This window comes from Canis aureus, chromosome 1 (genome assembly GCF_053574225.1).
Source record: "Canis aureus isolate CA01 chromosome 1, VMU_Caureus_v.1.0, whole genome shotgun sequence".
Taxonomy (NCBI): Eukaryota; Metazoa; Chordata; class Mammalia; order Carnivora; family Canidae; genus Canis; species Canis aureus.
The window spans coordinates 73,309,196-73,331,622 of record NC_135611.1 but is presented as its reverse complement, the minus strand read 5'-3'; the positions used below and the strand labels follow the sequence as shown (position 1 = coordinate 73,331,622).

General features: G+C 38.2%; 2 long non-coding RNA genes across 9 annotated transcripts in view; both read right to left on the bottom strand.

Annotated features, from left to right (window-relative positions):
* Positions 1-4,555: 4,555 nt before the first annotated feature.
* Positions 4,556-8,513, bottom strand: LOC144287901 (uncharacterized). The gene is made up of 3 exons (XR_013355740.1): positions 8,282-8,513; positions 6,463-6,626; positions 4,556-5,997 (listed from the first exon to the last, which is right to left on the bottom strand). It is a non-coding gene; the product is annotated as an uncharacterized LOC144287901 (long non-coding RNA).
* A 10,655-nt stretch (positions 8,514-19,168) lies between these two features.
* LOC144317762 (uncharacterized) overlaps positions 19,169-22,427 on the bottom strand; it is a 35,787-nt gene continuing 32,528 nt past the window's right edge. For all 8 annotated transcript variants that reach the window (XR_013383737.1, XR_013383736.1, XR_013383733.1 and 5 more), the window contains one exon: positions 19,169-19,954. This is a non-coding gene — a long non-coding RNA (uncharacterized LOC144317762). The remainder of the gene's footprint in view (positions 19,955-22,427) is intronic.

The following is a 22,427-nucleotide window of genomic DNA, read 5'->3' as shown; positions in this document are numbered from 1 at the left end:
GCCCACCTGCTTCCGTGGGGCCAGTTTCACTCCACCGTGAAGGAAGTACTAGCCGCGAGTGTCAATGGAGGCCCAAACATGGACATATTTTAAAAATCAGACCTAGCCAATTAAATTCTAAAAAAGTTACATTGGCAATAAAATTATGTGGAATTTATTTCTCTGAACTGTGACTGCCAGCTCGTTCTAAGTACACCCTAACAACTCATTAGGCTTAAATATGAACAAAATTAACCATTCCTCCATTGTACAGTTTAAGAAAAATAATCACAAATCCTTTACCTGATTAGAAAAAGTGAAAACTACCTGAATATCATGTGCAGGCATCTGTTCTTGTCAAATGTTTACAAAGGAATTAACAGTCTCTGATTGACCATTGGTTGTTGGAAAAGGTTTGAAGTCCTTTGAAGCTGTATCAGTCAATAAATGCTTGTTTACTTACATCAGCATTAGGGGAGAGCCGCGCATCGGTAAAGGCAGGCAGCAAGTACTGCACAGCCCTGGGTTTGGTGAGACACTAGCCCCTTAATAGCATGTGACCTTGGCCGGGTTACTTAGCTTTGCTGAACCTTGGGTTTCTCATAAGTAAAATAAGGGAATAGCATCTACTGCAGGGTGGGTACGAGCACAAACCGAGATGAGAGATACAGCATTTCTTCGTACTCAGTGATGCCAGGTTTCTTCTCTCTTCCCTCTCTAAAGCATTATCCCTCAAGAAACAAGCAGTTGGGCAGCTGAGTTAATTCAAGACTGCAGAAGCAGTCAGTAGAAATTGGGTGGGCAGAGGAAAAACGGGAGGCTGTTCTTGACAACAGGAAAAGCATGGGCTATTTTGAGGGAAGAAGGAGAGACAGTAGAATGAACATGTAGCTGAAGGAGCTGCTGCCTCTCCAGCTGCAATGGAAAGTCGGGTGTGGCTGGAGAAAGGAAGTCTTCGGGCATCACACTGAAGCATTTGGACTTTATGCTCTAAAGATCAAAATCTGCAAAAGGTTTTGGAGCTGGGAAAAATTTGTCTGACGCTGATGACTTGATTCTGTTCATCTCATGCTCTGTTGCCATGACTCAGTGGGACCTTTTCACCAGAACCAAGGAAGCTTCAGTACTTTCTAGAACTGCCTTCTCACTTCCCAGTGCTTGAGTCTGGTAGAGCCCATGACACATCACAACTCTATTTCACAGATAAGGAAAGTAAGACCCCTGGAGGCTATGTGACTTGCCATTGCATCAAGAACTTGAAACCTGTGTTTTCTGACCCTAAACTTCGTGCTTGCCCTATTACATGTCACTGAGACTATGAAAATTCTATGAAAATGTAATAAAATAATTAAAAAGGAGGAATGAAAAGGATGAAAATGTTAGGAAGCATACACCCTACGATGTCTGCACACCACAGGATGAAAGAAAGTTTTGGGATCATTATGTCCCCATCGTTCAATTCTCTGCCTTAAAACTTCTGTCCTAAACTGTTACTATTTGGGATCTAATTCTTGGAGATAACTAACATATCTTTAAAGAGAAGATTTCAGTAGCTTCGATTTGGTAACACAAACACACCTCTATCGAAGTGAATGGAGCATTTTAGCAAAGAAATTTCTCTACTTAGAGGACCAGCCCTGATTATTAGGGTGTTAGGACATGACTGGAAAACCATGTCAAGTACTTAAAAACTGCACTGAAATTCACAGTCCAGCAAATAGGAGCCTTGGAATGTCTGACTTGGCCAGAGCTCAGATGCCTTAACAATACAGTCAGTATTGACTGTAACAATACAGTCAGATTGCTTTGGACAGTCTTCCCAAAAGATTAGCCCACAAAGAGGGGCTTGGAGGACTTTCTGTTAAAGGACCTGGGCTTTGAGCTTCACCAATTACCTCACTCTAAACTCAAAGAGAACCCTGACAGTCAACTCCTCCTTTGGATCATTCTTCATCACCATCAAAAGAGCCTTCAAACTGCACTCATTTTCCTCCCTCCCAAGCTACACATTAATGCTTCTCAACTAATGTTGAACAGAAGCAAAACCAAAAAATGAAAACCTCTCCACCCCTGACTAATTTGGCATCAAATTCCTGTATCATCCTTAAAAATTTAGGATTAGGGGATCCCTGGGTGGCGCAGCAGTTTGGCGCCTGCCTTTGGCCCAGGGCGCGATCCTGGAGACCCGGGATCGAATCCCACATCAGGCTCCTGGTGCATGGAGCCTGCTTCTCCCTCTGCCTATGTCTCTGCCTCTCTCTCTCTCTCTCTGTGACTATCATAAATTTAAAAAAAATTTTTTTTAAATTAGGATTAGTTATAGGTTGCCAAATGAAATGCCAACCAAGTAACATAGCCATGCTATTGATTAGAAATGGCAAAGTCCTCACCCCTGAACTACAGGTAGGAAAAGAGTCTCTTTCATTTTTTAGAGTAATAAAAATATATTAAAAAGTATCTGCCTTACAACTTATGGTGTATTCAGATCAGCATTTGAGGGTGAGTAACATAGATTTTCAGAGTACCTCAAAAAATTGTATATTATTATTATTATTTCTCTCCTTGAATTTTTTCCATTTCCTGCCTTCCTATAGGAAAAAAAAATGTTCTTGAGTCAAACGGTGATAGAAAAATATCCAGAGAGATAAAGTTAAGAGAAAACTGAACATATATGACAATGATACATCTACCTTAAACGTATTTTGAAACATAACAGATTTAAAAACAACAAAAGTGCTATCAATGATATTTAACAAGTTTTAGCCTGTTCAGTGCTTTTGAAATTATGGATTGTTTTCAAACCTTTCTTGTGAGATGGGTCAAAGATAGTCTCCTACAAGTGAACACTGTCATTTCACTCTGGGCTTAGTGTAATACCTAAGGAATTTTCTCAAACAGGGATTATTCTCCCTATAGATTCGTGAGCAGAGAGTATGTGCTGTCATTCTCCACTTCTCACCCCTTCCCATGAGCTATTCTCAGCCTTTCTCTCTGGTGGCTCAACATCTGGGCTCCCCTGCCAGGGGCATGCCTCTGACTGGGTTCTGCTTGGGTTCAGCCAACAGGGGTACTGCTGGTAGCAGGTAGGAAAAGAGGAGGGGGTTAGAGTATTTCTTCTCTGTTTCCTCCCTGTTTGGTGCTATATCTTTGGCAATATCTGCATTTCTCCATGACTATTGTCCCCACGAGAGTAGCCATCTTCTTCAGGCTTCCAGCTCTTAGGGGGCTCCAATGGCACTGTTTCCCCCAGGCTCCAGCAGTCCTGAGGGAGATGGTAATGACTTCCTGCTGTTATACATCTTTACATGTCTGGACATCTCTTGCTCATGTCTAGTCTCTCTTCTCTGCAAAGAGTGCCTTCCTGAAGTCGCTTTACCTGGACCATCCGGGTAGACTTGTATTTCCTGCTGACACCATGGCATAACGAGTGCCCTAGTTCATGCCTTTGAATGAAAAAACTATATACAAAAGCAACTCAACATCTGAAGTCCCTTTTCCACGGGACTTCATCACATGTACTGAAATACTTCTATGTGGAAGTGCTCTTGATTGTTAAAAGCACCCCGTACATTCTGCTCTTGAGCATGAGGGTTGGTCTGTGGTCAATCCACTGAGCACATGGTCAGTTTTGAGTGGCACAAGTTGATATTTGGTGAAACATCATCTTTTTTTCATAATAATAAGTCTCTTAGCACAAGGCTTTTAAACTAGAAATGCTTAGTTTACAATGTTGTCCTTCATCCATTTATTTACCAATGTTTATTAAGTATATTTAGCAATATAGTAATTACCAAATATGGGCCAGACATGCCATTAGATGAGAGGTGAAGAAAATCAAAGCCCCGATGCTTGTGGAGCTTACAGAGCAGGGGTAGAGACTTCAGGCAAGTGCTCACGCAGATACTCATGATGATACATCTGTGACATGCAAAGAAAGATCATAGTGTTAAGAGCACGTGGAGGTAGGGAGGTCTGACCTGGAGAGCAAAAGGCCCAGAAAGTTTCCCTGAGGCAGAGACTCGGAAGTTGCTGAAGGCATAAAGGATGGGAAGGAAGGCAAGAAAGAAAAAATGGAAGAGTATTGACGGCAGAGAAAGTCAGGTGAAGCAAAGGATGTTGGAGGATGTCAAGGAAAAGGAGCCTAAGTGGTGAGCTCATCTTGAATTGTTCAACACGCGACTCAAAAAGCACTAAAGGGCTTTGATTAGAGTTGATTGTGTTTATGAAGGGCGATAAATCTACAAAGTGCTTTGAGTAAAAGACACTATGCCCAGAAAGCTGCTACAGTTAGAGTGAGGTTTGTCTCTCTCTTCCTGTCACCCTCTCAAGGAGCTTCAATGGTGTCACAAGACAGAAGTGATCATTCCTGGATAAAATATTCAATGCTCCTTTCTTTATAGTGCTACATGATTATCTTGCTTAACTGGCAAAGTTGCTTTACTTATTCCAAACAATTTCATTAGTGACAAATAACTATGACAATTAGGGATAAGAGAAATACTAAGACTTTGGTAATCTCTGCATGTTAAAAGACACCAGAAAAGCAAGAAACAAACTCATATACAAAAAAGGGGTGTTCACATTTTAATTTTAAACCTGCCAATTTCAGACATGTTGATGGAACTATAAGTTTACATCTCTATGATACTGAGTACACAGGATAATTGTACAATTCTATAATAAAATATGTATCTCTATTGTTTATGCACTAATATACTTTATTCTGAATGAAGAACAAAATAATACAGGCTAATAATATTAGCTTACACTATTTTTTTGTGTGTAGCTTACACTATTTTAGAAAATTAATACTATTTTTGATATTTGGAAGTTTCCATTTAGAATATAAAATCTTAAAGTATACAGAAACATTCCTATAAATATTTCAGGGTGAAATACTATAAGAGAGGCATATTCCACAGACCCTGCTTTCAGAAGAATCTGTCATCATTGAAAGTATTCAAAGTACTACATAGAATATGATCATTTTAGCAGTGCTTTTCCTAGTTTTTGCTGAAGCCAAATGTCTTTGGCTCAATCTTAGATGCAATGAGCAACTCTCAAAGCTTAAAGTTTGTGACACATGGCACAGTAGAGTAAAAGGACCCTTTTAATTGCCTTTCCAGTTTGCAAATTGTTTTTAAATACATTACTTTTTGAAACTGGATATTATAAGGTCTGCTTTTTCTTTCAGGGCCCGTGATTTTGAACTGCTCATTTCATTTCCATCAGTAGTATGTCATGCTGTACATTTCAGGCAGTATTATGGAACCCATTTCATCATGCATGCTTAGCAAGGTATAGAGAAGGATCTAGAATGAGATGGAGATCTCATTTCTCCCAGCCACACAGGCTATAAACTGCAGCCAGTTAAAAGTCTGTCATGCTCCCAGCTACAGTTTGAGTTATTCATTATTTTCATTTCTCAAACCTACTGCCTGAAAGAAGGCTCGAAACTAATTGCAACTTTCTTTTTTCGATAAAAACAACTTGATTGCAAATCTGACTTAATAGATGCGTCTTTTGCTGCGAGATGGGACTCACGGGAAAGGCAATGTGAATGCAAGCATCTCTGCTCGAAGTGCGCTTCTGCTTCTGGTTCCAGCCTGCTGACGCCTCCACAGAGAGAGGTCATTCAACCTGTAGGAGCCCCAGGCCTCCCTCCTCCTCAGCTTGTCTTAATTCTGCTTGTTTCTTGTCTGTCACCTAAAGCTCAGAGACACAGAATAGTATTGTATGTCTTTGCTGAGGCTGCCATTGAAAAGTATCACAAAGTGCGTGGCTTAAACACCAGAAATGTAGCGTCTCCCAGTTCTGGAGGCTCAGTCTGAGAGAGGAGTGTCAGCAGGGTTGCTTCCTTCTGGGCCTATGAGAAGAATCTGCCCCATGCCTCTCCCCTAGGTTCTGCTCGTTAGCTGGCAATCTTCATCATTCCTCGGTTTGCAAGGCATCACCCCATCTTTGCCTTTATTTCACATGGCATTCCCCTTGTGTGCCGTGTCTGAGTCCAAATGTCCCCTTTTTTATAAGAATATAAGTAATGTTGAATTAGAGGCCCACCCTCCTCCAGGATGACCTCATCTTAACCTCATTATTTTTCTAATAATCGCATACCCAAATAAGGGCTAAGACTTCCACATGCAAATATTCAGAGGACACAATCAACTCATAACAGGTATCCTATGTATTCTAGGGGAACATAAGTTGCAGGTTAACATATAATAAATATCTTGGAATAATAATACTAAGCAATTGACCATGGTTACTTCTGCAAATGATAGTGAGGTAGACCAGGGTGGGAGTGGAAGTCAGAAGAAATTTAGATTCACCTTCATTTTTTACAAAGAAAGGTACAAAGATTCATCTTTACAAAGATTCATCTTCATTTTTTACAAAGAAAGGTAGATTGCCTGAGCAAGTAAAAGTTAACATAAATAAATTAAGATTTTGTAGTGACTCCCAGTAGAAGTAGACTCCTATTACCTGCCACGGTATGCTCTGGAAACTTGTGAAGGGGTTTCTTGGCTGTTGCAAGGATTTGGGGTGCTTCTGGCAGTGAGTGGGAACAGATTGGGGATGCCAATTGTCCTACAATGCTGGAGTCGTGAAGAGTTGTCCTGTGTCCTGAATCATTTTCAAATGTCCTGCTAAACATTTACATATAAAAACAAAATAACTTTTTGGTATCATTTTAATAGACACTGAATTTTCCAAGAATGCAACCTTGGCATCAGGGTGGGGGTGGGGGGGCGGAGACTGTACTTTGTTGGGTTCAGAAATTTGCCTGAGCCTTCACCTTACTGGAAAATATGTCCCTCACAGCAACATCACTCTCAGTATCTGAACCACTTCTAGAACACGCATAGAGTGGATTGCACTCACAGTTGTCACATTCCTGACGATTCTTCACGTGGGTATAGTCACTGACCACTTACTTCTGTCTTCATGTACTGAAGTGTGTATTAAGCTAGTACAAATTTCTTTAACTGTATTTTCCCTTCACATCAACCTTTGAGCCTTATGTGAATTTTCAAAACGTGTTCAGATAGATTACATTATTTATGAATTTCATTTCAGGGTGCTAAAGGAGATGTTACAGAAGATTTCTTATGAAAAGGGAACATTTGTTCTCATCATACTGTGCATTGCCAGGAATCATTGACAGTCCAGGGAGAAATGCAGAATACTTAAACTAAGGCTTTGAAAATGGTGGAGAGGCAATGCATTCAGGAGATATTTCAAAAGAAAGTCAAAAGGATGGCACTTGTGTACCATATTAGATAGAGAAAGATCGAGAAAGAAGGGACTGTCAAAAAATGCTTTCTAACTTGGGCTACCAGGTGGGTGATTTAAAAGTGCTGATACAAAGAGGAGGGTGGTGGATTCACCATGGGACAGCACCTCAAGGCACCTGGGGGCAAGAGGGAGAGGTCCATGGATATTAAATGGCCCACGTCTGGGTTTACTGACCAGGGGATGCCTGTACAACCAGGATTGCTGGAATCTAGGAAATGGAAAATGTGCGGAGTAAGAAGGGAAAAAACTCAGAGCAACCTGATGACACACCTCCAGAGGACATGTACAACTGAAGAAAGCCATGAAGGAGACTTCATTTTTAACCTTATCTCCCCACTGAGTTTGAAGCATCTCAAGATAAAAAGCAGTAAACACAATCAAATAACAACAGAACACAAATTCTGTGACTTATATCACTTTGGTATTCTTCCCATTGCCTAGTGCAGCACTCAGTACCCTTTGTCTTTGTCATGGCCCCTTCCTTTCCCAGAACATTCAGGAAGCAGATGGAACATTTCTACTGTGATTGGGCTCCCCACAGATGTCACAGATGCCATCTTGATCTGTGGGACACTTTCTCCCCCAGCTCACTGAATGTCTCAAGGCTCTGAGTTCTCTGACAGGTGGAGAGGAGACCCTCTTTACCTGACCATGGTCATGGCTCTGCTAAGGGGTGGATATTACACTCAGAAAATCCATTTTCCACACAGAGAGTGACTTGTCTCTTGTGAGGCAGCCTGTCTTCCTGCCCCCCAATACTGGACAAAACCATAACTAAATTTAACAGCAGAGGAAGTATCATTCCCAAATGCTGCAGCCAGCCCAAATCCAGAAGAAAAGCCACTGATTGTCCTCCTGAAGCCCGAGTTCCACACCCAGGGACACTCCCTCTTCTGGCAGTGACACTGCAACCTCAGAGGGCACTCCCTCTGGCTCTAACCCACGTTCCACTTGCCTGCCAGGACACACGACATGGGACAGGAGATCTGTCACCAAGAGCACATACCTGTGGTCACATAAACACATAAACACTTTCACTAGCAGCCACGTTCTCAGGCTCTGGCCAGGAGAGGCAGCCAACAGCCAGACAGGAGAGGCTCAGCTGAACGCTGACTACTACTCGCCATCCACCGTTCCCCCTGGCAGGAAATGGGTTCCAGATGTGTCCTCAGCTGAGCCCGTAATGGGGTCTGACTGTCATAAATGGGCCTGCTAGCCTGGGTCTCCAGCCTTTATCAATCTCCCTGGACTGTACTGAGCAAAGGGGGAGGAAGGGAAAGGAAATGTAGAAATACTCTGTTGCTGGGTACAATTTCAGCAGAAAGATGACAATGTGTTTTGAGTTTCCAGGTCCTGTTTTTGTTTTCTCTTTTGGAGATAACGTGTGTGTGTGTGTGTGTGTGTATGTACACACATGCGTGCTTAAAGGGGGAAAGAAACAAAGGAAATGGGGGAAGGGAAGAAAAGATCCTATTTCAGTTACAAAAAAGGTTTTGTGCACTTTAGACAAACTAAAATAACATTGTAATCCCATATCAACCCAGGAAGTGCAATAAACATAAAGATCAATACTCTACCCTCATTTCATCTTTGCTGTAAGTAGATATTTCAGAAATTGTGCACCTAACTCAAGATTACTAGAGATATTTATTAACAAGTATCTAATAACCTTCATTCTAAATTTCCATATTTCATAGAAATGTGTATCCTTAGACTCTCTATACATTGATAGCATAATTTCTTCTTTGTTCAAAAGGATAATGGCTTAAAAATCTCACTTGAGAATAGAATTTAGGCAGTCTGAAGTCAAGATAGCCTGAAAACAGTAAACAATAAATAACTTCCGGAGTTCTCCATAGACAGTTTAGACAGTTGTAGCTCGGTGCTCTACCCAAACAGCCCAGAATTGATCATTCTCCAGAATTATCCTAAGATAAGCATGTGGCTCTAGATCAGTCCCTCCAACAAGTAGCAGTTGAAGAACATGTACGCCCTGAGAGAGGCTACATTGGTGATTTGTTCGGGGCCACTGTGTACCTGGTGAATTTAAGAGTCACTGAGTGATGTTGAATGAGATACTTAACTCCTCTGGTTCTGTTTCTTCATCTGTAAAGTGAGAGATTAGACTATAGTCCATGGCAGCTCAGAGTTTGAGTTTAATTTTTAAAAGCCTCATATTTTTAAAGCAAGATTAAAACTTATCATACAGTTTATAGGGTTTGGCCCTACCATAGTTTATAATCCTAAAGATAGTGATGGTTTTTATAGAATCAGACTCCAGGCTTGCAATACCTAGCCAAATGCATGACATACTCAAAAGAAAAAGAGCCTTTTGTCCTGGAAGAGTAAGATACATCTAATGAAACAGACAGTAAGAACTATTCCAGACAGTCCCATTCACATTCTGCAGGTCAGTGGTATCTACTGAGAATCCCTCATGATTTTAACGAAAAGAGGAGTCAGTGTTCCCCGTGTCAAAGAAAAGAGATGTGCTCATAGCTCCCAATTATTCATTTCACTCTAGACACAAAGTTTCTTCCTTAAGGCTGAAGTTAATTTTAAATTTGCTTTGCACACTGGTCAACCAAAAGATTTTGTATGTGCTAGCCTCTTCCTGTAAGTTTAGAGAAGAATTTTATCATTGCTTTAAAAGCTATGATCTAATTTATCTAAACAGTGAAATCAAAGCATACTGAAAATTCAGCCATTAGTCAAATGTAAAATCATCTTTTTTAAAAACAATTCTTTTAAATGAAGAGTAAAATATAAATTCATTTCTGATTCTAAGAAATTGAAATAATATAGATGCAAATATTTACCCTAAAAACAGTACCTCCATTCCCAGTTCTTTTACTACCATGTGATGCATTCTGTGAATTTAGCATGTATCCACTCAATTTATTCTACTTACATATAAAACTATAGGAATAAATATTTTTGTTTCAAATCTGTATTGTTTATATAAATAGAATAATTCTTTACTTTGTGGACATTTTTAATTGGCTAAAGTCTTTAGGTAGTTTCATAAGTGTTAAGTATGGATTTCTTGCATTTAAAAAACTGCTGCATAATATTCCATAGGATGGATTATGAAATTATTACCCCATTAGTGGAAATTCAAGGTTCCTTTTTTTAAAAAACTATTCCATAAAATACCACCAGGGAATAGATTTGTACATGCCTCCCTCATACACATGTGGCTTTCTCTTGATCAGATACCAATAAGTGAGATTTTTGGCTCAAAAGATACATTCAAGTTTAGAAGGTTTGGCAAAGTACCTTGCAAAAAGGCAATAGAAACTTAAATCCTAACCAGCAATATCATTTAGAGGGAGAGGTACCTTCCCCCATCAATATATAATACCTTCCCCCTTATCAATATATAATTTTATCTAATTTTGAAGTATGTTCTATTCTAACAGGTAAAAGATAAAAGCTCATTTTAATTTGCATTTCCTTCCTTAGTTGCTAGTAAAGTTGTACATTTAAATATATGTTTATTGGTAGTTCACATTTCTTCTTCTATGAATTGCCTATTCATACCTTTTGCTCCTTTTTTTTATTATTATTTATGATAGTCACAGAGAGAGAGAAAGAGAGAGAGAGAGAGAGAGAGAGAGGGATCCCTGCTCCTTTTTTTATAATCAGTTGATTACCTTCCCATCTAAATATAGTCATTCTTTATAAATTCTTTACACACGAAAGCTATTTTCTCCTCATTTGTACAGTTATTTGGCTTTGTCCATGGGTATTTGATGAAAGAAAGTTTTCCTTTCTTTTTCTTCTTTAAGCATCCCTCAAACATGTATCCAGATGTGTAGAAGCATTTGCATAATTAGCATTCTATAGGTACTCTTTTAAGTGCAATGCATTTTGTCCTTTGTTTTGTGTGTCTCAGTTCTATCTCTCTTTACTGTTTGACCCACATTAATTTCCTGCCCTGACTCCTGCCAATTCAGCTATGTGGAAGGAAAAAAGAAAGACGTAGAGAGAATGGAAAAAATATATAGGGAAAAAAATACAGCAGACAAATACTACTAACTAAAAGAAAGTTGCTATAGTTATGTTAACTAGCAGACAACATACACTTTATTTTTTTTTAAGATTTTATTTATTTATTCATGAGAGACACAGAGAGAGAGAGAGAGGCAGAGACACAGGCAGAGGGAGAAGCAGGCTCCATGCAAGGAGCCCGACGTGGGACTCGATCCCGGGACTCCAGGATCACGCCCTGGGCCATAGGCAGGCGCCAAACCGCTGAGCCACCCAGGGATCCCGGAACAACATACACTTTAATCAACAAACATTATTAGGAATAAAGATTGTCACCACATAATGATAACTGATTTAATTCACCAATTAGGTGTTCTACATAGATCAATGGAACAGAATAGAGAATCCAGAAATGGACCCTCAACTTTATGGTCAACTAATATTTGACAAAGGAGAAAAGACTATCCATTGGAAAAAAGTCTCTTCAATAAATGGTGCTGGGAAAATTGGACATCCACATGCAGAAGAATGAAACTAGACCACTCTCTTGCACCATACACAAAGATAAACTCAAAATGGATGAAAGATCTAAATGTGAGACAAGATTCCATCAAAATCCTAGAGGAGAACACAGGCAATACCCTTTTTTGAACTTGGCCACAGTAACTTCTTGCAAGATACATCCATGAAGGCAAGAGAAACAAAAGCAAAAATGAACTATTGGGACTTCATCAAGATAAGTTTTTGCACAGGAAAGATACAGTCAACAAAACTAAAAGACAACCTACAGAATGGGAGAAGATATTTGCAAATGACATATCAGATAAAGGGTTAGTATCCAAGATCTATAAAGAACTTATTAAACTCAACAGCCAAGAAACAAACAATCCAATCATGAAATGGGAAAAAGACATGAACAGAAATCTCACAGAGGAAGACATAGACGTAGCCAACAAACACATGAGAAGATGCTCCGCATCACTGGCCATCAGGGAAATAGAAATAAAAACCACAATGAGATACAACCTCACACCAGTGAGAATGAGGAAAATTAACAAGGCAGGAAACCACAAATGTTGGAGAGGATGTGGAGAAAGGGGAACCCTCCTGCACTGTTGGTGGGAATGTGAACTGGTGCAGCCACTCTGGAAAACTGTGTGGAGGTTCCTCAAAGAGTTAAAAATAGACCTGCCCTACGACCCAGCAATTGCACAGTTGGGGATTTACCCCAAAGATACAGATGCAATGAAATGCTGGGACACCTGCACCCTGATGTTTCTAGCAGCAATGTCCACGATAGCCAAACTGTGGAAGGAGCCTCGGTGTCCATCAAAAGATGAATGGATAAATAAGATGTGGTTTATGTATACAATGGAATATTACTCAGCCATTAGAAACGACAAATACCCACCATTTTCTCCGACATGGATGGAACTAGAGAGTATTATACTGAGTGAAATAAGTCAATCGGAGAAGGACAAGCATTATATGGTCTCATTCATTTGGAGAATATAAAAAATAGTGAAAGGGAATAAAGGGGAAAGGAGAAAAAATGAGTATGAAATATCAGAAAGGGAGACAGAACATGAGAGTCTCCTAACTCTGGGAAATGAACTAGGGGTGGTGGAAGGGGAGGTTGGTAGGGGGTGGGGATGACTGGGTGACAGGCACTGAGGGGGGCACTTGATCACTTGATGGGATGAGCACTGGATGTTATTCTATATGTTGACAAATTGAACACCAATAAAAAATAAATTTATGAAAAAAAAAGGTGTTCTAAACTTGTATGCACCCAATAACAGAGTCTTACAATACACAGAGCAAAGTTTTACTAGATTAAAAGGAAAAAAATGCTTTCTCTAGAGTTATATTTTCCTTCTTTTTCCTGGTAGCACAGAGTTTGCACAGCAGCAGCAAAGTAGAATGATGACAAGATTTGAGATATATATGTGAAAAAAAGCAAGTCTCTGAAATGTATTCTATAAATAGCATAAATCATATCCATATTTCTTGAGAGACAGTATCAATCAAAGGGATCAAACAGGATCATTTTGTTTATGGCAGACTAAAAGAATCAAAGTAAATTTAGAGAGAAGATGCTTGAAGGAACTATGAAGCTAAGCTTTCAAGGAAAATTCCTGAAAAAAAATTCTTCTAGGTTTGGCAGTTTGTGTATTTTGCATTTTAATTACAAAGTACAGTGTTTCAACACTTGGTTAGGGAATCATTCATAATTGGGACCTTCCTGACCACAGTCAGCAAACCTTCCTTCACCTCCAAGAGGTTTAGGAAATCAAAACAGAGCCTATCTGCCAGAGAGCTGTGGTCCTCATCAAATAAAACAGCCCCAGGACTGGCACAGTGGTGCACTTGTGCTTGAGAGATGACCTCGACCAGATGCTGAGACTAAAATATCTCTCAAGACTGGTTGAAAAGTGGGTAAATTCATAGTACAGAAACTGGCCTGTGTGAAAACCCTTCACTTGGAGCCAGTCTGAATGTGGCTTGTGGAAAGAAGAGAGGTTTAATTTCTATTTCTTTCCATCCCACATCATAAACACAAAAATTGCTGTTGAATATTCAGCCCATGGCTCTAGTACCTTTTTCATTCTGAAATGTGTGTGTGTGGGAGGAGAATATATATATATATATCCTAAGGAGATACCTTTAGGTATGTGTGTGTGTGTGTGTGTGTGTGTGTGTGTGTATATATATATATATATATACCTTTATATATTAGGTATATATACCTATACCTATATTTACCTATATTTACCTATACCTTTAGGTATATATATATATATATATATATATATATATATATACCTAAAAATTACTCTGTACAAATATTTCTGTAAGAGGGAAAGGATCACACACATTGGAAATAAGAGTTGTGAGTTTATTTGCAAATGCTTTTATTAAAAAATGTTAATCATGTACAAAAGGAAAGTTTTCAAAATAAAATTTTGCTATTAATACTGCCATCCCACAAAATGGAAGTTCTAATAATTCCTCATTAGGTTGTTTTTCACTGCACCACTATCAAAGTTTCACAAACCTGAATGAAACACATGATAATTAAAAGAAAAGCCAGTAAAAATTGGAGAAAAGAAAGGGATAGTAAGTATACAAAGATTACAAGGCCAGAAGTCAAAGAATTTCATCCTAAGAGCTCAGGTGACCATAGAAGGGTATAGTCACACAAATTTTTAGGCATACTCATTTAGATTTTTATTAAGAGTCTTCTTTCTAGAGCATTCTAGAAAATTTCTAATCTTTCTTAATGCCTTGAGTTCACTTAAAATATCATTAAGACATCTTGAGATCTTCACTTGTGAGAAATTATGCATTAAATATCACAAAGAACAAGAAAGTAGACTTTGGAAAGGAAAACTTGCACTCCAGAAAATCATTACTTGATGCGGAGAAGAATATGCAGAAATGAGTATCAGGTCATTTGGCTGTTTGCCCAAGCTTGTTCCAGTGTGGGGACTTCTCATACTTCCCTGGGCCTTGGTGAACCTCCACTATTCTATTAGAATAATGCAGCTTGTACAGTTTTCTAGATGATCTCCATGACTCTTTCAAATATAAAACACTATGATTCTCTTGAGGTCTCATCACTCTTGACTATCTCTCTTCTCCTGAAGTTTGGGGTCAACTCACCCCAGAGAAGATCAGTCTTAAACACATACACACACATATAAAAATTTCATAATGCATGGCAAGTGACATAGTAAACACTTGTCTTGGGAGCCCCAGAGAGATATTTTCAATTAAGTATAATTGATATGCAATATTATATTAGTTTCAGGTATTATATTATACAATATTATATTGATATACAATACTATAATAATCAACATAGTAATTCCAATATTTATATACATTACACCTGGTAAGTGTAGTCACCATCAGCCACCATACAAAGTTACTACAATATTATTGATCCTATTCCCTGTGGACTGTACTCTTCATCCCATGATTGATTTATTTCATAACTGCACTTTTGTACCACAGATAGTATGATGGTGTGGTTTACAAAATTTATTTCAAAAATGCCAAGTACTTTACAAAATTCATATCGAAATAGGGAAAAGGATGTGGCCTAATAAACAGAAAGGTACGGGTTGATAAAGGATGCCCATCAAAGGATGAAGCAACATATAATTTAGCAATTCAGACATGATTGAAAAAGGAAAGTGGTCATTATTTGATGGGCACAAAATTGCTATTTCCCAAGTTCCTGAATATTCCAAATTTATTGTTTCTTACCTGTTCTCTATAGCACTTGCCATATTCCTACATTGGGGTGAATTATAATGGTTTGTTGGAAGAAGGTAAGTGCACACATACATACATACAGTTAAACAGAAATGCCTACTGTGTGATTTTACAAATGATAAAGGAGATTAAAAACCAGGGTCACTCATAATTCTAAACCCTAGAATTATGCTCTTGGAAAAATATTATTAGAAAAAATGATATGACTAATAGAGAGTAGGTCATTTAAAGCACTCAAAAAGGCAGAAAACAGGTGAATATTTGGACAAAAATGTCCATTTTCCCCTCTATTTTGTCATGCTTCATAATTTATTTATAATGTTTGGCTCAAGCAAGAGTTTGTGTTGAAACAAACCATAAAAAAAAAAAAAAAAAAAGAAACAAACCATAATTTTCTTTTAGATCAGTGTTTCTGAACTTTTGTTTTTCATCATCACTGCCTAAGAAGACTTTTCCGACTCTTTTTTCCCTAATCACTCTCCAGTAAAATTGTAACACCACAGATAGACTGTGTATTTGTTTATGCATATGTATATAAGTCCTTTACAGATTTTGAGTAAGATTTTCTCACCCCCTCTAAGAAACTAATTTTCACCCCTTTTGGAGATGATATTGCCCCCTTGAGAATGCATGTTTTATATTGTGGTAAAATAGGAATGCCATATAAGCTGCTGAAAGATGGCAAGATATAGATACCAATGCAGCCCTCACTTACTGAACAGTTACAGATTAGAAGAAAACATAAGAATATTTAAGCATGGCTTTCCACATGATCTCCTACTACACATTCTTACTAAAATAAATAAAAATCATAAATCACAGATTCTGAAGCAAATCAGCAAAAGAAAACATTAAGAAAAAAAAAAACAGAAAATAGAAGTGGTATTAGAGGATGAGTCCCAGAAATTCTTGGGAATCACTTTCTGAAAAAAAGATAGAGAAAGGAAAAATAGGAGGAAAAATAAAGAAGGCAGAAAATGAAAATATCATAATATCTTTGGCAGTTTTATTTACCTCAAGATTTTTAGAAGCCAACTTTTATATATGGACTTTTACATAAGGCTCCTGGAAAAAGAGGATAGAGCCCCAGTGATGGAGTTCATTCTGTGACCCATCAGTCAGTGGAAATGACATGGCAAGAAAGGAGTGCTCATATCTGGAGGAAATTGAGAGCAGATAGGGAAATAGAGACTATGAACATTCAAGAGAGATCTTTGCATTTTTACACTTAACCCTCTGCACATTTCAATGGTTGGGATGCATGAGAGAACAATAGCTCAAGAGCAATTTAAATTTTACTTGTTCATATGCAAAAATAGCACAAAACCCAAGACACTTCCAGGGATATTTCATAATTTATGTAAACATTCTAAAACAAACTTTTGAACATTAATTAAAATAATAGATGAGAACATGCATTGGCATCCTAAAATCCAAAAGAAATTCAAGGCAGGGCTGTTTACAATGATCCTGAGGTTGACCATTCTCTTCGTCCTCTTCTCCTTTCTATTTAATGACCTCTTCTTTTCTGTCACCTTTGCTGGCATGGCTCCATCTTCTGTACTCTAAAAAGGCAGCTGCTAAGGTCAATTTTTATCTTCCTGTCTCTGCTCTCTTCCATGGCAAGCCCCTGAATTCTCAGTTTATCAGCTATCATGTCTAGGCAAACCTCTCCCTAAACCATCTTTCTGGCCTTACAGAGTTTCCTGATCACCAAACATAATTGTCAACTGCCTACTAGATGTGGATTTCCTCTCAACACCCCAAAATCAAGATGAACAAAATAAAGATCATCATCATAAAACCTCCTGCTTCCTTATTTCTATTAAATAAATGTCATAGAAATGTATGATAGGTATGCCTCTTGTCCTCACCCATGTGCTCACTTGGTTATCAAGACAATTCATTCCACGTGCTGATGTTGCTCACAGCGGTTTCCTACACTAGCAGAACTTACGTGTCCCACCCAGACTTTCACAATTGCATTAGCACTGGTATGCTCTAATCCCTCTCTTGGATAAATTCTATGTGCTCTTTTCAAAATCATCCTCATATCTGGCCATACCACAAAATAATTTAAATAGTTATACATTTCTAACCACTTTCAGCCAATATTGAAGCTTTCTCTCCTTTTCTTCCACACTATTGTCCCTCTAAATTCCTATTGTCCCTTGTAAGTACCAGATGGGCCCAACTAGTAGCTATCCGTTAGCATACCCTACCTCTTTCCTCAGCATCTTGTTGAAATGATTCCCTCTGCTTAACATGTTCTTCTCTTTTCTTTCAACCTCACCCAACAAAGTCTGACTTTCTGTCAAAACTAAGATAAAATTTACCTACATGTTAATGATTTTCCTGAATTTCTGCTCTGGACTTCAGAGCACAATGTCATTGTGCTTTGTCACATTCTACATTCTATCTTTATTGATAATACAAAGCCATAGGATGTGAATATATTTGTACGTATCATCATTTTTCCTTCTTGTGCCCAAAGCGGACATCGTTAATCAACTGCAACACTCTTTCTCATTAAATCCAGACAAGGGGGATCCCTGGGTGGCGCAGCGGTTTGGCACCTGCCTTTGGCCCAGAGCGCGATCCTGGAGACCCGGGATCGAATCCCACGTCCGGCTCCCCGTGCATGAAGCCTGCTTCTCCCTCTGCCTGTCTCTGCCGCTCTCTCTCTCTCTCTCTCTCTCTCTGTGACTATCATAAATAAATAAAAATTAAAAAAAAAATCCAGACAAGGTCTCAGACTCCATCTCAGCACCACATGTCAGGCAACCACTCATTAAAGTTGATACATGAACACAAGACCTGGATTATAGTAAATACCCAATAAACATTAGTTATTATCATTATTATTATTCTCTAGCATAATACTCATCACAGAAAGTAGAAGATGATCGAAGATTATTGGTTAAATGAACTGCTACTAAAATGTCAACTTGTTTACATTCTTCATCTTTGTTACTTAAATGAAGAAGACGGAAAACTTGAATTCCTTTCAAGACAGAGTTTTTCTGTCATACTGAAGAAAACTATGCTATTTCCCAAAGTAAAATGCCATAATTCCTTTCTCTAATACATGTATTGATCCCTAATTAATGCTATAAACCCTCCAATTCAGAATGAGTGCCAATGTCATCAGCTCCAGGGAAATTTGAGGAAATTATTTCATCATTGAATCTTCAGGATGGCTGATGTTGTTGAGCTAGCCATGCAGCTGCATTCCAATGGAAAATCTGGGTCCTGTTTAAAGTGGACACAGGCTACAAGTACTGTATTTGTATGGATAGTTTGACTGTCTGGGCATGTCCCTAAGAGAACAGGTGAGAGAGGAATGTGCTTGTGGAAGCACATGTGGAAACATCTGCTCTTAGAGATATCATCTATTTACTCAGGATGCTTGCAAGTTTACTCTTCCCTGATTTTACGTACTGTGATTGCTGTTCACATGTTGTCTCTTGTCACCCAAAGATAATGACAATGACAATGATGATGATTATGATGCTGTTGATGATGAGGATGGAACGAATATATCTGCATAATCCTCTCTCATTTACAAATATGAGGAATGGCTGGCAGAGAAAGAAAAACATGTAGACACAGGGAAGAGGAGGAAAGCAGGGACACTTTAATTAAAAATAACAAAACTTAAAAAAAATAGTACCAAAACTTCTCATGGAAGGAAGATTCTAAGCTCCCCTGCAAGATTGGAGGCAGAAGATATGCCCCATTTTTTCAGAGTCTTGTTCCAAGTTGGTTAGTGAGTCTCAGAAGAGAATGGAGGATTCTGGATTTGATGCCAGAAGTTCTAAAGTCTCAAATTTCTGGATTCAATTTTAGACCTTTTAAAACATTATTTCTCCTTCTCTGTGATGCTTTCAGGGAATGAGATACTTTGACTACCCCAAGATCCCTTAGATCACTCATTCTCCTGCAGCAATTAACTCCAACTTTGGTCATGTTTGTGTTATTTTGCTAGACTGTTTTTTTGGGAAGGGAATCATGTTTTCATGGTGATGACAGAACAGTCCAATGTGGAGTCTTTCACCCTCTTGGGGTGCCAGTCACAGTAGTGGGACAGAAGACCACCACTGATGCCACATCTGCTCTTTGTCTCCATCCGTGTGGGTTTTATCACTTGGGGAACCAATGAAGATGATCGTGTCCTACTGGCTGGGCTTGCAGTTGGGCTAAACATAAGTGCCTTTGTTATTTTCACTGACTTGCAAATTCAGATATTGATTTATTGCAGCTTCTGATCTTCAGCCCGGAAATCTAATCTTGTGAAATGCTGACTAATGTTTCCATCCCTGAAGTCACACAATTCCTTGATCATGGAGGAAAATGGTGTAGAAATTTTTAATTGAAGCCCTTTCTGTCCTAAAAGGGTATCCTAGGAAAACAAATAAACAAAAGTAAGATTTGGCAAAAGAGCTTTTATTCAAATTTCTAAAACCATGGAGCATCTAGGTGACAGAATTGTCTGAACAGGACCCTTGGTTTGAAATAGCTCATTTTTAAAAAATCACACAACCAACATGACTAATTGCATGATTGCAGGTAACACATGCTAGCAGTATCAGAGGTCTGGCTGCAAATTGACCATCAGGAGATGCCGGGACAGTCTGGGCACCTGTTAGAAAGACACATGCAAATAAGGCAAATAAAAAAAACAATGAAACAGACTCTTTAAAAGAACTGATGGGTAAACCTCATAATTTTCATAGAAGACAAAACATTTATGGCTGAGTCACAGATGCTTGAAATGGAAAGATATGCAATTTATACATAATGTATATATAGCAATTATATACATACATACAATTGAAATATGTCTTCTTTTGCCATTTTTAGGGAAAAGAGTATACAAATTGCTAATTCATTTTCAAGCTATCTAAACCCATAAGAAAGATGTACCCCTTGGGCTTCATAATCTAATGTGTTCTTTCAACTTTCTTATAAACTGGGATGTTTTAAATTACTATGAAATGATAACACTTAAAATTGTTTTTGCATCATGCAGTTATATCAAATACAATATTTCCTGAGACTGACATTCTCTTAAAAGCACATTGTGTCTTGGCATTTCCTTACAGCTCACATTTGGTGCCAGATGACATGATCACAAAACATGTCTCTTTACAATCATTTTGGTTTTGCATCCTCTGTGCAGTACCTGAGTCTGTCCTTGTATCTCTTTCTCTTTCAATGTCTCTGCTGTGTCACTAAGAAATTAAGGTAATGACAATCTCCCAAATTCTGGAAGATACTTTAGATAGTCAACAAACTGCTTTGCTTTTCCTGAGAGAGCATGAGTTCTGGACAAGAAAAATTTATCAGGTTCAGTTCTTTATTTTTTGTTTTTATTTTTGTTGTTGTTGTTGTTGTTGTTGTTTTAATTTTTATTTATTTATGACTGTCACAGAGAGAGAGAGAGAGAGAGAGGCAGAGTCATAGGCAGAGGGAGAAGCAGGCTCCATGCACCGGGAGCCCGACGTGGGACTCGATCCCAAGGTCTCCAGGATCAGGCCCTGGACCAAAGGCAGGTGCTAAACCGCTGCGCCACCCAGGGATCCCCCAGGCTGAGTTCTTGATGCAGATTCAGCTGTGAGAGACCTGTTGGTATGTGTTAGTGGCTCACTTTCTTCATTCCTCAGAGTAAATGTAAGGTATTTGCTTATTCTCTGAGTAACTTCTTACACCAAGAAAAAATTCCCTGAAAAAACAGGGGTGATGGACCTCAAAAACATTCTGCTAAGTGAAAGAAGCCAGATGGGAAAGACCACATATTGTATGATCCCACTTACATAAAATCTCCAGAACAGGCAAATCTGTAAAGACAGAGAGTGTATTTGCTGGAGTCTGGGGGTGGGAACAGGGATTTACTGTAAATGGACCCAAGGGATCCCTTGGGGTGATGGAAACATTTTAAAACTGGATTGTGGTGATGGTTGAACAACTCTATAAATTTACTAAAAGTAGTTGAATTATACACTTAAAACAGATGAATTTCATGGTATGTAAAAAATAGAATGGATATCTAACAAGGTAATTATCACCTTCTAACGTATGGAACATACTATATTCAGAAAACAAACAGTCACTCTGTAATTGCACACCTGCATACAAAAAAAAATTCAAAGAATTTGCTTAGTTTGTTTTATATTTCAGTAAAAGCTATGAACTGAATACAGTCATGTTGTGCTTCAACTGTACAACAATTTCTCCCACAGCCTATAGTTCACTCTATTATATTTTAAATCTATGATTTTAAGCAAAGCCTGTAATCTAGGCATTTGGGGGATTCCTGGGGAAATTCCAAGCAAATTTGTTGGAATTACCCATTTTAAACATTACCCAAGAATTACATACCTTTAATCTTTTTAGGCCATTATTGCAACTTTCTAACTGTTATAATTTTAAACTCATGGAAAACTTGCAAGAATAGTACAAAGAATTCCAAATGCCATTAGCCAGATTCACCAATTGCTTAAATTTTCCCCATTTTCTTTATCCTTCTTTCTCTGCATGTATTTCTTCAATTTTTTTCTTTTTTAAATACAAACATACTGCATGTGCATTGGAAAAATAAAATGATTTATATAAGTGTAATTTCCCCACCTCCCTAAGCATAAAACCATTATTAACAATTTCTTGAATTGTTTTCATAATGTTTTTGAGAGAGCCAAATTGGAATAATTGTCAAAATACTTGGCATATTATAAATTATATTTACAAATACACATTACTATCAAAAACAAAACAAAAAACGCACTCAATTCGATTTTCTTCTTGCTGATGAGCTGGCATTGAACTTGTACTCTCTTCCTAGTAGATTAACTTCTTTGGAAGGCAGTGTGACGGCC